Source organism: Dromiciops gliroides, chromosome 4 (assembly GCF_019393635.1).
Source record: "Dromiciops gliroides isolate mDroGli1 chromosome 4, mDroGli1.pri, whole genome shotgun sequence".
NCBI lineage: Eukaryota > Metazoa > Chordata > Mammalia > Microbiotheria > Microbiotheriidae > Dromiciops > Dromiciops gliroides.
Genome location: NC_057864.1, coordinates 36,457,750 through 36,474,822, shown reverse-complemented (window position 1 = coordinate 36,474,822; position 17,073 = coordinate 36,457,750).

Genomic DNA, 17,073 nt, shown 5'->3' with positions numbered 1-17,073 from the left:
CTTCCTTCCAGTGCCAAACAAAACAGAGCTAATCCCTTAAAAATGCATTTTATTGATGCCCTTTGTCTTTATATCAAAGTCATTTCAACCCCTCCCTGCACAATAAACTCTCTTGTGACAAAGAAAAACAATTAAGAAAAAGAAAAACATTCTATACAGTGCATTAAAAACATATTCTGTCCTACTAATCATATCTGCTATGAGGAAGAAATTATCTGGAGAACCTTCAGTGGATTTTCTAATTTTGGCTCACTTTCTGCAACTTTCTCATTTAAACTGCGACAGCTTTCATCTTTTTCCCCTCAGATATCTGAAGACAACGTTCCTGTCTCCCTTAAGTTCCCTCTTCTCCAGGCTGGACATCTCCAGTTCTTTCAGCCAATGGTTTTTAATTACCTCAACATTTTGGTCACCTTCCTCTAGACACATTCCAGCTTGTCAATGGTCCAGTGATCAACATGGTACTGAAAGAACGAAACATGATACTCCAGATGTGGTCTGACCAGGCTTATAATAAAAACGGACATTCATGTCATGTCTTCCTCCACTAGACTGTAAACCCATTGAGCACAGGGACTGTCTTTCTTTTTCTTATCTGCATCCCTAGCGCTTAGCACAGCGCCTGACACATAGTAGATTGAATTGAATTAAAATTGCTTTAAAGTTTTTAATCCATCACAACGACCTTGTAAGGTCGCTATTAAACTTATCGTTATCCATATTTCACAGAAGAGAAAATGAGGCTCAGAGAGGATAAAGGGAGTTTTCCAGAGTTACAGAATTGCAGAAATGGGAATCCTCTTGACTCGTAGAGAGAGATGAGGAATTACTACAACTTCCTTTGGTCCAGACATTATCCTCCCATTAAAGCATCCCAAGATGACAGTAGGTTTGGGGATTGCCATGTCACACTATTAACTCATATTAAGTTTTTTTTTTTCTTTCTTTTTTCAGTTTCAAATTCTCTCCATCCCTCCCTCCCCACCCCCACCCATGGAGAAGGCAAGAAATACAATACTTATTACACAAATGAAGTCACTCAAGACATATTTCCACATTATCGTATTCAGTTTTCAGTCCATGAAAACCCTCCAGGTTTTCTCACGTGAATTGTTTTCTAGCCATATCTCTTTCATCCTGTACTTAGGAAGTTAATTTTTTTTTAATTTAAGAACAATCCTTTATATTTTTTCAATATTAAATTTCTTCTTATTAGATTTGGCCCTTTGCGCTAGCCAGCTCATATCCTTTTGGATCCAGATTCTGTAGTCGACCTTCAGATACTCTATATAATTAATTGATAAGTATTCCTTTGTTATGTACATCCAAAAAGTAATAAAAATATCGAGCAGAAAATGAATTAGAATAAGAGCTATGTATGTGTGCCAAATTGATTTTAGACTCTAAGAAAACATTTGAAGCAAATTAGAAAGTTGGGTTTTACTCAGATGTGAAGGAAAGCCAGCACCAGCTTAAGTAGGCATAATTGAGAAAATATATCATTAGAAAGTACCGAATTTAAAATTTGAGTCCAGATCTTCTGAATTGAAATCCAGTGCCTTTTCCACAGTTTCCTTATTTGGATCACCAAACTTAGAGTGGCCCTGCTACCATCCATTTTATTATTATGTTGATTGATTATGCAGATTGTTTAAAGGAGATGTTAAATAATTTAGATTAAATTTAAAAGTGTGGTGTGCTTACTTCCCACCCCACCCCCAGAGTTGATTGTTAAACATTAACCAGAACACTCCTAAAGTAAGGCCACTAGGAGTTAAGGTTAGATTAATTAATTAGAATTAGATTAGTGAAATTATGATTGATCAGGAAGGGCTTCATATAGCAGATGGTGCCTGAGCTGAGTCTTGAAGGAAGAGAAGGATTCTGTGAGACAAGGATGAGGAGGAAGTGCATCCCAGGCATGGAATGAGAGCAGAAGTTTGCATACAGCAGGGCTTTTTCCCCTTTTGTGTGTCCTGGACCCCTCTGGTTGTCCAGTAAAGCCTTTGGATTCCTTCTTGAGATGTTTTTACATGCATAGAAACAAAACAAGTAGGATTACAAAGGAAACCGATTATACTGAAGTGCAGTTATTGAAATATATTTTTAGAAACTAGCTTATGAATTCCAGGCTAAAACCCTCTGATTTAGACTTAAAATGACGACATCTTTAAGAGGGCTCCAAGATATGTTCCAAACCTAAAACTTCTCTTGAAAAGCATTAAGTAAGGAAAAGTACTGTAGGCATATCTGTGGGGTCTGAAGGTGCTTGTATTTTGTTTTGTTTTGTTTTGTTTTGTTTTGTTTCCTGGGATTATAACTTGGGTCTACCAGACACTGCTGCTTTATTTATGAATAGGGAAGTAGAAACAGAAAGAAAAGTATTACATTAAAGAAAATTGGCTTCAGGGGACAGAAATGATTCCAGAAATGAAAAATGAGCTAAGTCAACTATTGATTAATCCTGAAAAAGTTTTCTAACTACTGTTACATGCTGTTACACATCTAGTTTGATGGGGATTTTTTTCAGGGTAGTAGATCAAAACAAATCAGGTTCTCTTTATGTGAGAAATAAATTTCCAAGGAGCAGTGAAGTTCAAATAAAAAGGGAGAGATTTGTGGATCCTAAAATAAGAGAAGTGATAAAATATGAAAATCAAAGAAGCTCCATGGAAATCATCTAAAAAAAGTGAAAAAAAATTAATTTGGGAAACTGCAAAACAGAAACTTACCAAGAAACTGTTAGTATTTTTCTTAAGCCCTATAATGGGATAGGAGATAAAATGTCACTCAAATGCATTTCTTGAATTCACATTTGCATTTCCTTCTTACATGCACTCAATCAGTGAGGAGCACAGGAAGTTATCAAGTTATCTGTTCATTGGAAAAGTGACATTAGAACAATTGGAGTCCAGGCGTGCTTGGTGTGGAGGAGGAACGTTCCATTGGCAAAATACAACAGAAAATCACTATAGCTACATTTAGGTTAGTTAAATGAGCAGCATTTTGTTAAGTAAAAGATTTTTCTTAACCTATAATGGTGATCTGCACAAAAATGGTAGGAAAACCTAAAGCACAAAAAATACTGATTCACTAATTTTTATGGGTGTGATAGAAAAAAAAAAACCACCCTTCTTTTGGAGGGGGGCAGGGCAATGGGGGTTAAGTGACTTGGCCAGGGTCACACAGCTAGTGTTAAGTGTCCGAGGCCGGATTTGAACTCAGGTCCTCCTGACTCCAGGGTTGGTGCTTCTATCCACTGCACTACCTAGCTGCTCCATGAACTACTTTTTACGTCTAGTTATTTAACCAGTTCTCTTTCCCATATCTCTCCATTTTTTTCCCACGAGAAGACCATGAGGTTCTTTATCCAACACTTGGGTAACATTTAGCTAAACCAGCTCTTCTGTGTTCCCTTCTCCAGGAAGCCTTTCTCAAGCCCTCCTAAATCTAGGGTCTTATCTCCATTGGTCGCCTCCCATTTATCCCAGTGAAAGCTTGTTTGTATACCGTTGTTTGCATGGTCTCCCTCACTGGATAGGAGCTCCTTGAGATCAGGGACTGTCTTTGACCTTTCTCTGTGTCCCTGGCACTCAACACAGCACCTGGCACGTAGTAGGCACTTAATCAATGATTATTCATTGAGTGACTGATTAGTTCAGTTTAGAAAAGAAACGGGGGGCAGCTAGGTGGCGCAGTGGACAGAGCACCGGCCCTGGAGTCAGGAGTACCTGAGTTCAAATCCAGCCTCAGACACTTAATGTGTACTAGCTGTGTGACCCTGGGCAAGTCACTTAACCCCAATTGCCTCACTAAAAAAATAATTAAAAAAAAAAAACAGAAAAGAAACGGGGTTAGTCTGGCACGAGCCCAAATCAGGCTCAGTGGATCCGTATTGGCTTTTGTGATTGCTGCTTTGTTTTCTAGAAGTTTATTAGGAATAGGGACTAGATCTATGACTGCATTGGTAGAGGGAACTGGAAGAAGAGAAAACCCACGTTGAAAGTGCCAGGTGGCGCTTTCTCTGAAACTTGTAATCATAGAGAGCTGGTCACCTAGAGCGATGAGAGCCCAGGGTTCCACAGACAGTATGGAGCACAGATGTGGCTTGAACCCAGGTCTTCCGGGCTTTGAGGCTGGCTCTCATCCAGTACACCATGCTCCCTGTCCAGTGACCTTTTTTTTTTTTGGTGGGGCAATGAGGGTTAAGTGACTTGCACAGGGTCACATAGCTAGTGTCAAGTATCTGAGGCAGGATTTGAACTCAGGTCCTCCTGAATCCAGGGCCACTACACCACCTAGCTGCTCTCCCCCCCCACACCTCTTTGATACCTCACTGCCTTGCTATCTTCTTGTTTATGTTACCCACAGCCCATAGAGGTTGGGAGACCCTCTCCCACAAGGGACCCTGGATCTGAGCCCAAGCTGACTGTGAATCTCCTTCTTGATGTTACCCGCAACCCATAGGGGTGGAGAGACTTCCTCCCACAATGGGCCCTGGACATAGGCACAAGCCAACTTGGTTCAATCCTGAAGAAGCCTGATCCCAAAATGGGGATCAGACTTTTTCTCATACTCTTTGGCTTTTACTCCCTCACCCCATAGTGCCAGGGACAAATCTGGTTCATAGCTGGGGTCTCCCTGAAAGAGATTTATGAGGTCCCTTCTAGAAGAGTTACTTGATGTACTAAGTCGTAAATATTAATTTCCTCTATGAGGAAAGAAATGCTTAAAACACAAAAAGACTCGTAAGTACACATTAATGCATACTTAAACAGAAACCTATTGCTTCTGTTATGTTCTGGAAAGAGGGAGAGGCCGGGACTAAGAATGCAAAGGATGATGGAAACCCATAACAGATACAGAAAACACATAAAATACACAAAGGACTCATAAAAGCCTGTAAACAGATACAGAAACACTCCATTCTGCTCTCTCCTGGGAGATAAAGCTTTCTGGGAGGCTTGTGAGACGTATGAACAGATCTCATTTTCCTCTCTGTCAGTATTATCTGAGAAACAACTCCTGGTCCAGATCGCCTGGCCAACCAGGTGAGCCTGGCTCATCCTCCTAGTGAGGGCCATGAGAAAATACATCTTCCTAAATGGTCTTCAATCATTGCCATTCTAGCCCTCAGTAATGGGGAACATGGAGAATAATGATCAGGAAAGAGCATGGGCCCCAACAGAAAAGGGCAGGATGTGGGCCCATCCCCACTTATACTCAGCCAGCCTCCCCTTCTTGCTTTGGCATAGCTCCCAGCTGCCTTGAAATAGTGGTGCTAGTAGAGACAACCAGGCTGCCCAGTGGATAGGGCACTGGGCTTTGAGTCAAAAAAGATCTAAGTTCTAGCCATGTGACCCTGGACAAGTCACTTCACTTGTGCTGCCTCTGTTTACACAACAGTAAAATGAGAATAATAACAACTATCTCCCAGGGTTCTTGTGAAGGCCAAATGAGTTCATACTTGTAAAGTACTTAGCACTACTACTATGTGCCTGGCACATAGTAGGCCCTTCATAAATTCTTATTTCATTTCTTCTTTCCATTTTTTCTTGCCCTTTTCCTTCTTACCTCTCTCTCTTTCCTTCCCCCTCCTTCTTCCTTACTTCTTTCTTCCTTCCTTCCCTCCTTCCTAATCTTGCATCCCTATAGTGTTCCAACAGATCACAGATGTGATTAAACTCTAAGCTTTCTGGGAGAGGTTTTGTTATAAAACAAAAATATAAATATAAATATGTCCTTGTATTCCCAGTGACTACTTGCACCATCCCTGGCACATAGTAGGTACTTAATGCCTACTTTTTGACTCACTGATGCCCAGCACTTAGCATAGTATTTAAGAGATATTTGGTGAATGAAAGAATTTAAACTATTTCAGTTACCTTCATGATAAGAAAACATTGGCAAAACTGAGGGGCGAAGGGAGCATTTGTACCACTTCCTAATACATGAAGAGTAGTTGAAAGATACAGCTGTTTTTCATTATTATGTTTGTCTTAAGAATGTCCTTACTGAACCTTGACTGAAAAAGTGAATTATCTGGTCTTTTCTAATTAAGATGAACTTTCCCTTTCCTAATTTCAGAAAGTAAAAATTGTTTTTACCTAAATGTCAGGCTTAGCATCAATAAATTGAAATGTCTGACCAAAAGAATAAGAAATGCTGTTTTCTATTATTCTACTTTACAATTTTTCTGTAACACACATGAAATGTCACAGTTTGCATAAATTTGTGAAACTGAGATTTGTAAGTCCTTACAGAGAAAAGTGTTAAATAAAAAAAGGTAGCCATAGTAAATCAGATAACAGAAATACCCTCCTGTATATCAACGAGTGAAAAAAATCATTAAAACACCAATATTTCTATTTTCGCTAGTGAAATACATTTTCACTAAGAGGGAAAATGAAAGACAAAAAATAGCTGGTACTAGCCTATAGAAAATACCATGTAACACTTTAGAGATTCCATTATGGTATTGCAAGGTAAAGAAGAAATAAATAAGCACCATGAAAAATATCTTCCAAGGCAGTCTACCTCCCACATTTTCCCCCCTCCTCCAAAGGCCTCTCTTGGGGGTACCACAACAAGCCCGGGTTCTCGATGGCTATTAAAGTTGGAGCTGGGGGGTGGGGGCAGCTAGGTGGCGAAGTGGATAAAGCACCGGCCTTGGATTCAGGAGGACCTGAGTTCAAATCCGGACCTCAGACACTTAACACCTACTAGCTGTGTGACCCTGGCCAAGTCACTTAACTCCCACTGCCACGCCAAAAAAAAAAAAAAAAAAGTTGGAGCACAAGGCTCTGGCAGGTCATTAGCCTGAAGAAAGGCTTGAAATTCCTCCTGGCGATAGATTCTACATTTACCAGCCTAGTTAAGTCCAGAGACATTCTCTAGGGAGATGAATTATGTTTTGGCCGCAGCAATTCTCAAAAACCATGTACTAAGTGATAGAGGGGTTTCGATTTGTTTTGGTGGCAGTCTTAACCACAGTGACAACATTTACAGGTCCTTGAAGTAGACACAAAGGGCAATACACCCACTATGTATCTTGTAGACATAACATTTTACACCCCGGTAGATCTGGGATCTCATCAGTGTGGGTATTCTCTACCATGACGCAGATCGCATACTATCCTGGTAATGTCTGTCCAGTTCCTGCCATAAATACATCGATTGACCCAGTGTGAGGATTGACCCGACCTTCCTATCATCATCCTGACATTTTAGAAATACCAGTGGAGCATGTGGGCCCTTCCCTGGTCGCTCTTCACCCTTGCTAAGACACTGACATTTTTTTTGCCAGTTACATATTTCTCCAATGGCGTCTGCTATGGTATTTCTTGGTAGGTAATATCTCTCCTATGGTCAGGCTCTCTCTTATGGGCTAATATGAGATTTGTTCAATAAAGATGGTCAAAACAACATGCCATGTAAGAATTCGCAACAAAATCCATAGTTATAAAGCGACTTCAGCTGCATTCCTGGAGATAGAAAGCGTTTCATGTATATGCATGTATATAACATAAATGTACATAGGACATATGCATGTGCACAACATGTATACATATGTTACATGTACATGGAAAACTTTTTTTAAGATGGAGAAAAAAGTTGAAAATATATTGTCATTCGAGTTACATGGGGCTGAGATGGCGGAGGAGAGACAAACACACAGAGCTCCCGACACAATTACCCCCAAAACAGCAATAAAACAAGCCCTGGAGCGGCAAAACCCACAAAAAGACGCCGAGATTATTTTCCAGATTAAAGGGGGCCGTACTGGGGTGCGAGCCGAATCCACGCCCGCCCCCCATCGCGATGATACAGACCTCAAACACGCGGCGCAAGGGGAATTTACCCCGAGCCCCCGAATCAGCTGCAGTACGTCAGGTGAGAGGGCTGAACGCTGGCTGGGGGGGTGGAAAACACCGGGGTGTCTGCGGGACCTGAGGAGGAGTTCGGAGCTCCCACCCCAGCAGGGAACCAGGAAGAACTCCTGAGCGTCCTCGTCAGGAGGCCCAGGTGCGGGAGGGGTGCGGGCTCATCGAAGCAAGTTATATGAGCAAATGCATCTCAATCCTTCACTGAGCTTTGGAGAAGTAGTTTAATCTTACAGAGGTATCAATTTTAGTCATACTTTAAGAGTCAATGGTTGGGGCAGCTAGGTGGTGCAGTGGGTAAAGCCCCGACCCTGGATGCAGGAGTACCTGAGTTCAAATCCGGCCTCAGACACTTGACACTTACTAGCTGTGTTGTGTGACCCTGGGCAAGTCATTTAACCCCCATTGCCCCGAAAAAAAAAATGGATCCTTCAATATGTATATTTCACACGAGGAGTTCTTAACTTAGAGTCTAGGAGATACATGAACTTAAATGAGAAAATTTTTCATCTTATTTTCATGAATTTTTGGTTTGTCTATGTATTTTATGCATTAAAATGTATTTGATGCACTACTTTCTGCATTAAAAGCCATTTTTCTGAGGAGGGGTGCATAGGCTACCCCAGGCTGTCAACATGGGGTCCATGATACAAAAAAGGTAAAGAATCTCTATTCTAGTAGACATGTAGCACATTGCAACCCCTCCTTGTCTTAGTAGATGGCCTTTGAGAATTGGTGTGACAAAAATTCTTCTGCTGGTCAGCTTCTTTGCACTAGCTTGTCCAGTCTTCAGAAAACAGACTCAGGCCCATCTCTGGGCCCATAACTTAGCAGGACCTGTCAGAGCCACCTTGTGGAACCCAGGGACACAAAGAGGCATGTGAGAGCCTACTTACCATTTCTAGCATACAACACTCCCTCTCAGGCCTACGAGCCTTTTCGTGGGAGGTAAGTTCCCCCTTGCCATCAAGCTTCTACTTTCTCACCTCTATCTCTTTGTGTAATAAGGCTTTGGTGGATGTTCAGATCACCCAAAAGGGGAGATGCCAGGGACCTGCTTCCAGGAGGACATCCTCTATTGGCCCACCCTACTACATGGCTGGGAATAGCTTCTGCCCATTGGTTGTGTAGCTACATCTTTAATTCAATCATACTGGAATAGTCTCTCACTTTCTTGTATAGTACCACAGTGGAGATCCCACTCACCCATAGCATGGACGGTTTACGGAGTACCATAGTTGTGGTTGTTTGTCTTTCAACCCTACAACAACAACAACAAGGTTAAAGAAAGGCACCATGAGGTGCTGTCCTCTGGGCAGTGAGGACCAGAGAATCACTGCTAACATTTGTTTCCCTGGGGGCAGCTAGGTGGTGCAGTGGATAAAGCACCTGGAGTCAGGAATACCAACCTCTGACATTTGACACTTACTAGCTATGTGACCCTTGGCAAGTCACTTAACCCTCATTGCCCTGCAAAAACAAACAAATAAAAACATTAGCTTTCCTGGCTTCCTTCAAGACTCAGTCAAATACCACTTTCTAAAGCAGGCCTTTTGTGATCCCCCTAACTTCCATAAAATTAAGCTGGATATATCTTATGCTGTCTTCCCATTTGAATATAACCTTTATAAGGGCACGACTTGTTTTTGACTTAAGTATCCCCACTACTCAGTACAGTTATTGACATATTTATAAATCAATCAACATTTATTAAGAGCCTACTATGTATTTACTATTGACTGACTGACAAGAGAATTTTAGTGGACAGATAAACATAAAAAATACATATATTAATATTTTATTGAGGGTAGCCAGATGGGGGAGTGGATAAAGTGCCAGACTGAGAGTCAGGAATACTCACTTTCTTGGGTTCAAATATGGCCTCAGACATTCACTAGCTGCATGTCCCTGGGTAAGTCACTTAGCCCTGTTTGCTTCAATTTCCTCACCTGTAAAATGAGCTGGAGAAGAAAATAGCAAGCCACTCCATGTCTTTACCCAGAAAACCCAAAATGGGGTCATGGAGAGTTGAATATGACTGAAATACAACAAAACAACAAAAATATTTTTATTACATGTGCATTTTTACTTGATTTCTCCTATCTTAATCTTTTCATTCCCTGGACTTCGTTGGTATAAGAAGATATTTTAATTATTGGAGCTACACTAACATTTCTAATCTAAAATAAAATTGCATGTTATTAACTAGCCTTTCAAATTATATATACAAACATTAAAGGAATTAAACATCTAACTGCTAATAAGGTGAAAAAGGGAGGTTCCCCAAAGTTTTGATTGCATTAAAAATAATAGCCATAATTGTTGGAATTGTTAAAGTTAATATTATAATAATTGTGCTAATTTATTACTAATTAACAAATCTAGTTAAGAGACAAACAGCTATCCAGGGTTTATCATGTGTGAGTTTCTCCCTGGAAGCAAGGCAAACACTTTTGGAAATTGCATTAAATGTTTCAGACCACTAAGGTACCACTAATGAGGTAGGCTTGGAGTCAAGAAGACCTGGGCTCAAATCTAACTTCAGACAAACTTTGTTGCCCTGGGCAAGCCTGTTAACCTCTGTGAATCTCAGTTTCTTCAGCTGGCATATGAGAGAGAATAATAACACCTATCTCATGGGCTGTTGAAAATCAAATGAGATAGGTGAACTCAGGGAGTAGATTGAGACATTTTTTGGACATGGCCAATGCAGGGATTTGTTTTTTTTCTTGACTAGGAAGATGTTTTGTTTTGTTTTGTTTTGTTTTAACAAGCGCTTTGTTTTTCTTTTTTCCCAATGGGGGAGAGGATGGAAGGAGAAAAATTTGATTTTTGCTCACTAAAAAACTTTTTTTTTAAGTTTCAGTTGGCTGAGCAGCATCTCTACTAAAGCCAATATGTCCAGGTGTGTCCCTCATGCCTTGTCTGTTTAACTGGCATGGTCAGAACCACAAGTAAGCTCTCAATACATGCTATCTGTTCTTCTAGAGGCATGCAAAGGACATGAGCTTCATCAAGATGGACTAAATTATCTTTCAAAAATCTCTTTGGCAATGACTCTGGACATCAGTTTACTGCACTTGAAGTAATTCTTTGACCTTCCCAACTATTGTACACAACATAAAAAGGCTACCTCCAAAAAAGAATCAAATAAAGGCTTGAAGATACATAAAAATGCCAGCTGCTAATTTAATTCAACAAGAATTTATTAGGTTTCTCTCATGGGGAAACAAGGACCAAAAGGAGAACATGTTCCATACTCTCTCTTGGAACTCATTGAGAGACTCTGCACATGTACGGGGAAGTAAATACAAAGTAATCTGAGGAAGGAGAAAGCACTAATGAGAGAAGTCTCTATGATGGAGGTGGCATCTGAACTGTGGTAATGAATGTTCATGTTTATGTACTGCTTTCCAAATGTGCAAAGGTTTTGATATCGTGCATTGTTGTTCAGTTGTGTCTGATTTTCTATGACTCCGTTTGAGGTTTTCCTGGCAAAGATACTTGAGTGGTTTGTCGTTTCCTTTTCCAGCTCATTTTACAGATGAGGAAACTGAGGCAAACAGGGTGAAGTGGCTTGCCCAGGGTCACAGAGCTAGTGAATATCTGACGTTGGATTTGAACTCAGGTCTTTCTGACTCCAGGTTCACTGAGCCCTCTGCTTCTAATATCTCTAAGATGCTATATAAATGCTAGCTATCATTATATTTTAAAAGTTGCTTTTTTCATTTGGCATAACTGTTTATGTTTTTAATCCAACCTGAGATTTCATGGGTGTAAAGCAAAGTGAGGAAACAACTTCTACCAACACAGATCCTAAACTATGCTGCTAATTATAGTCTTAGCCAGAGAGTTGTCTAAAGTTGTGGGAAATTGTGACTTATACGTTAATAAGTCTACCCCAGGTCCGTGAATTGGTACAATTGTTCTAGAAAGCAATCTGGAATAATAAAAGATAAAAAACAGCAAAAGAGATCAGAGAAAGAAGGAAAGGTCCTTTATGCATAAAAACATGTATAGCAGCTCTTTTTGTGGTGGCAAAAAATTGGAAACTAAGTAAATATGCCCATAAATTGAGGAAGGGCTAAATTAATTGTGGTGAATGAATATGATGGAATACAACAACAACTATTGGGCTGTAAGAAATGAAGAGATGGATGTTTTCAAGAATTGGAAAGACTAAAATGAACCAAATACAGAGTGAAGTGACTAAAATAGGGAAGAGCAAGTTATAGGATATAACACCAACATTATAAAAATGAATAATTTAAGGACTTTTATAAGCTGATGAAGAAGAAAATGACCAGAACCAGAAGAATAATTTATACAATAACAGCAATACTGTAAAAATGAACAACTTTGAAAGCTGAAGAACTACGAGCAATACAATGAGCAATACAATGAGCACTCTTGATTCCAAAGGATGGATTATGAAATATGCTGACCACTTCCATTTCAGAGAGTTACTTTATTTAAGGTACATACATGTGTACACAATATACATATGTGTACATACATGCCCTGCACATATATGTACTGTGTATATGCACATATATTTGTATACAGACATTGAGCGAGAGAATTTGTTTTGCTTGACTTGCATATTTGTTACAATAAATTTTCCCCTTTTTTCCTCCAATGGGGTGGGAGGTGAGAGGGAGAGAAAATAGTTTTCTGTTCATTTCAAAATAGAGGTGGAAGGGCAACAGATTGGAAATTTTGCTTGCACTTTCAGAGGAGATCACTGTGTTATTGGTTTTACTTAATTATTTTTACTTCATTTAAAGAGACTTCTGAGAGTAGTAGTTGGTAAATTCGTATAACATAAAAAATAAATTATATCAATAAGACTTAAAAAAATCTCTGTTAGCAAAAATATAGCATTAGAGAGGAGACAGGGTTACCTAATCCAAGTCTGACAATATTCAGGTGGACTCCAAAACCTAAAGGAGAGAGCAACTTTGCCCAGGTCTCATAGCCAGTTAGTTATGGAAGAAGGACCAACACCCAGGCCTTGGGACTCTCAGGTTCCCTGCTCTGCTCTCGGTGAAGGATTGAGTGAGCAATGAACTTGGAAAGATTTAAGAAGCAGGGAAAGTTAACTTACCTTTTACAACCCCTCCTTCCTTCTTTGTTTTGTTCTGGGCATGGACTCTTAGAGACCTTTTTGTTCTTTGTATTCAGAGACAACCCAGGTGTCAATGTAGTTTCTCTGTGTGTTTGGCTAAAAAGATGAAGGTGAGATCAGCTTTCAAAGAATTCCTTGGGGGGAAATTTTCTCCTGGTTTTTGTCTACATGATGCCAATTATCTGCTTTGACTGAATTTTCAGTCTTCAACCAATTGTTTTACATTTGAGAAATAAAGTCTAAAAAAGGATCAGTTTAAAAAATTTAATGGTCAGTTGCATATTAGGAAGGGGGGGGGGCAGACTTTAAAGGCAAGGCAAGAAGGTGGAGATAATCTGAGGCCTTGGCAATCTCTGTACTGGAAGGGGGTTTAGGCACTTAGCAAAGTACAAGCAAAACAGGGTGGGCGTCTCAGGGGCATGCCGCCAAATACATATCAAATTCACAGCAGTGCTGTAAACTAGCCCAGCACCCAGATTGGAAGCATGTTCTCCTCTCTTAGATTCCTGCCTTCCTTTCCCCATCATGCAAACATTCATTCATTGCCTTGCCAGTACTTGTCTCCACCGTTACAAAAGCCATCACAAAAATGACATGTGAGTGGAAAGAAGAGCCAAGTGTGGCTTGTCTGGTTCAGCTCATGATTTAGGCAGGGGTGAAGGCTTACCCCCTCATTCTATAGGAAATGGTCTCAAGTTGGACAAGGAATGCATGTAAATGTGCTCTCCACTCCCACAACCTCTCAAAACTCTTTGGGGAGTCATCTACCATTTAGCACCTCCTCTCTGCTTCCCCAAATATCTAACAGTTCTTCAAATGCAAACTTCCAGTTACATATTTGGTATTCGACTCTTGCTTATTCTCTTTCTCTAAGCAGAAATTTGATTTCATTTTAGCCGAAGGGCTAGAATGTCACATAAAGTTGTAATAGGAAAGTGTGGAAGATGATGGATGTATTTAACTACTCATTAATATGAATATGCAGATTGCCTATTATAATTTTAAAGTTTCAACTCCTCTTCTGAAGCTAGGTTGAGGCTTCAAATATAATCCTCACCTTGGTGGAATTATTTCATTAGCAACCAACAAACATTAGAGAGGGGGGAGGGTGGTGATAGAGAGATACAGATAGATGAAGGATTTATTAAGAACTTACTATGTGGGGCAGCTAGGTGGAGCAGTGGATAGAGCACTGGCCTTGGAGTCGGGAGTACCTGAGTTCAAATCCAGCCTCAGACACTTAATACTTACTAGCTGTGTGACCCTGGGCAAGTCACTTAACCCCAATTGCCTCACCAAAAAAAAAAAACAAATTTAATTTAAATTTTAAAAAAAGAACTTACTATGTGCCAGTCACTGTGCTAAACACTGGAGAAGCAATACAAACGAGGAAGACTGTCTGTGCCCTTAGGAAGGGAAATGTAAGGAGTTTATGTCTGAATGGCAGACAACAATATCTTTAGGGCAACTGGAAAGTAGGGAGAGAAGGACACGACTTTGAGATGATGCTCAGGATTTGCTCAGTGGGATAGCCTGAATCTGGGCAAGATAAAGCCAAGACTGGTTATCCAAACCCAGAGTGATTCCAGAGGTGGAGTCCAATTTCCAGTAGCAAAGAGGTAGAGACAGTGGTCCAAGGGGAGACTGCATGGTGCAGAGATGGCTGGGAAGTTCTTGACATAAACCAGATAGCAGGTTAAATGCTGGGGGTGGAAAGCAAAGCAAAACCAGCCTTGATCTCAAGGAGGTTACACTTTTTTTTTTGGGGGGGGGTGAGGCAATTGGGGTTAAGTGACTTGCCCAGGGTCACACAGCTAGTAATTGTTAAGTGTCTGAGGTCGGATTTGAACTCAGGTCTTCCTGAATCCAGGGCCAGTGCTCTATCCACTGCGCCACCTAGCTGCCCCATGAGGTTACATTTTAATAGGGGATAGATGAATAGATAGTTAGATAAATAGATGGTAAGTAGTGGTTTTATCTATCTATCTCTATTCTCATGCAGACAGCATGAGAAGGCTAGCAGATGACCAGATACTTAACCCAAATTTTACAGTAAGATACTATAAACACCCCTTAAAAGAAAAAGAAAAAATCAGACCTTCTCCAGTAGGAAGAGAGGGTCAAAAATTTTTACATGGATTTTCTAGATCGTGGGACGCTGGCCCCTCACCCCCTCAATGTTGAAGGGATAATTATAAATGTACACTTTTGAAACTATGGACTTTTATCCCAACTCCCACTTACACTGTCTAGTCAGATCCCTGAGTGAGAGAGAGAGAGAGAGCACATTCTAGTATTAACCCCCCCCAAGGGTTTGGGGTTCTTCTCTAATGTTATTAATGTGTTATCTTTTCTACTGCCTGATTCTGGTTTGTTAACCTCAGTATCAATCACCAGTTATCTCTTAAATATCAGTGTCAGTTAATATTTCCTCAATAAGATTGATAATCATAGATTTAAACACCCATATCATTTAACCAATTAATATCAATTAGCTTTCATATAAGGGACAATATTTACTAAGAAAATATGGCAATAACAGAAGTATGATACATCCTCCTGAACTGGGGGCACATTCCTTGTCTCTACCACCTTGGTCCTTGGGAGTGGAAATAGGCTTAGACTTTTAGGTTTACTTTCAAAAGTGGGATATCCATTGGACGGTGTCTCTGAGTTGATACACTGCTGGACTAGTTCATGCAGGTTGTCCCTAAACGTCTTGCTAGTAGTGCCCTGGGCTCAGATTGCAGCACACCTTTGCAGTTCGTAGACTTTTGGTGGCTTGTTCTCCAAGATCAACACTTAAAGAAGACTGCAGGGGCAGCTAGGTGGCGCAGTGGATAGAGTACCGGCCCTGGAGTCAGGAATACCTGAGTTCAAATCTGGCCTCAGACACTTAACACTTACTAGCTGTGTGACCCTGGGTAAGTCACAACCCCAATTGCCTCACTTTAAAAAAAAAGAAGAAGAAGAAGACTGCAGCCATCTCCAATATTACTTCACATAAGAGCAGGAAGAATACGTATGAGCAACAGAAGAGATGGGCAAGAGAGGGCCACGGCTATTCCCCCACTTAGAGGCCATAACAGTTGTTATCCAGTATAACCATGTGGGAAAGAGACCGAGTTGTCCCCATGGAAGACTCATAGGTACATTCAGTTCTGGCTCAGCAGAAGGCATGCAGTAAGCAGACCAGATAGAGTCACAGAATATCTGCACATGCTCTGAAGTCCTTATGGGCAACTGCATCAGGCCAACCATGCTGGGCATGTTCAAAGGGACCAGACTTTTATTGGCCAGCTCTCTGTTATACAAGCTATGTATGGAATAGGAAAATCAATACAATCACCTCATATATATGCTAGAAACCAGAGAACTTTACAGTACTGACTCGAGCCCTCATCTTCCCAGTTCCCCCACCACTATCCCATTAAGTGGCAGCATAGGTGAGGGTATTGCACCAGATTTGGAAGTCCAAACACTTCATCGGTACATGTTCTTCCCTTCTCAACCTCAGTGTCATCTGTGAAACGATGACTAGATAATCTCTCAGGTCCCTTCAGCTCTCCATCCTAGCATGCCATGGCATCTCTAAGTCTCCCTATATATTCAGTGACTGACTGATGAGATAACGTGTGGGAACACTTCAAACTGTGAAAGGTAGCATATTAATATGTTATTATTACTATATAGTATGTGTGTTGTCCATCTAGGTTTTATACACATATACGTATGTATATATAACAGCTAGGTTGCACAACGAATAGTGCACTGGCCTTGGAACCAGAAAGTCTCATCTTCATGAGCTTAAATCTGGCCTCAAACATTTACTAGGTGTGTGACCCTGGGCAAGTCACTAAACCCCTTTTGCCTCAGTTTCCTCATCTGTAAAACGAGGGGGAGAAGAAAATGGTAAACCACTCCAGTATCTTTGCCAAGAAAACCCCAAATGGAGTCACAAAGAGTCAGACACAACCGAAACAATTCAAAAATAAATATATATGTGTGTGTATACACTGTTATTGTTTGTCCTTTGTTTCTCAAAGAGGACTGTGACACTGC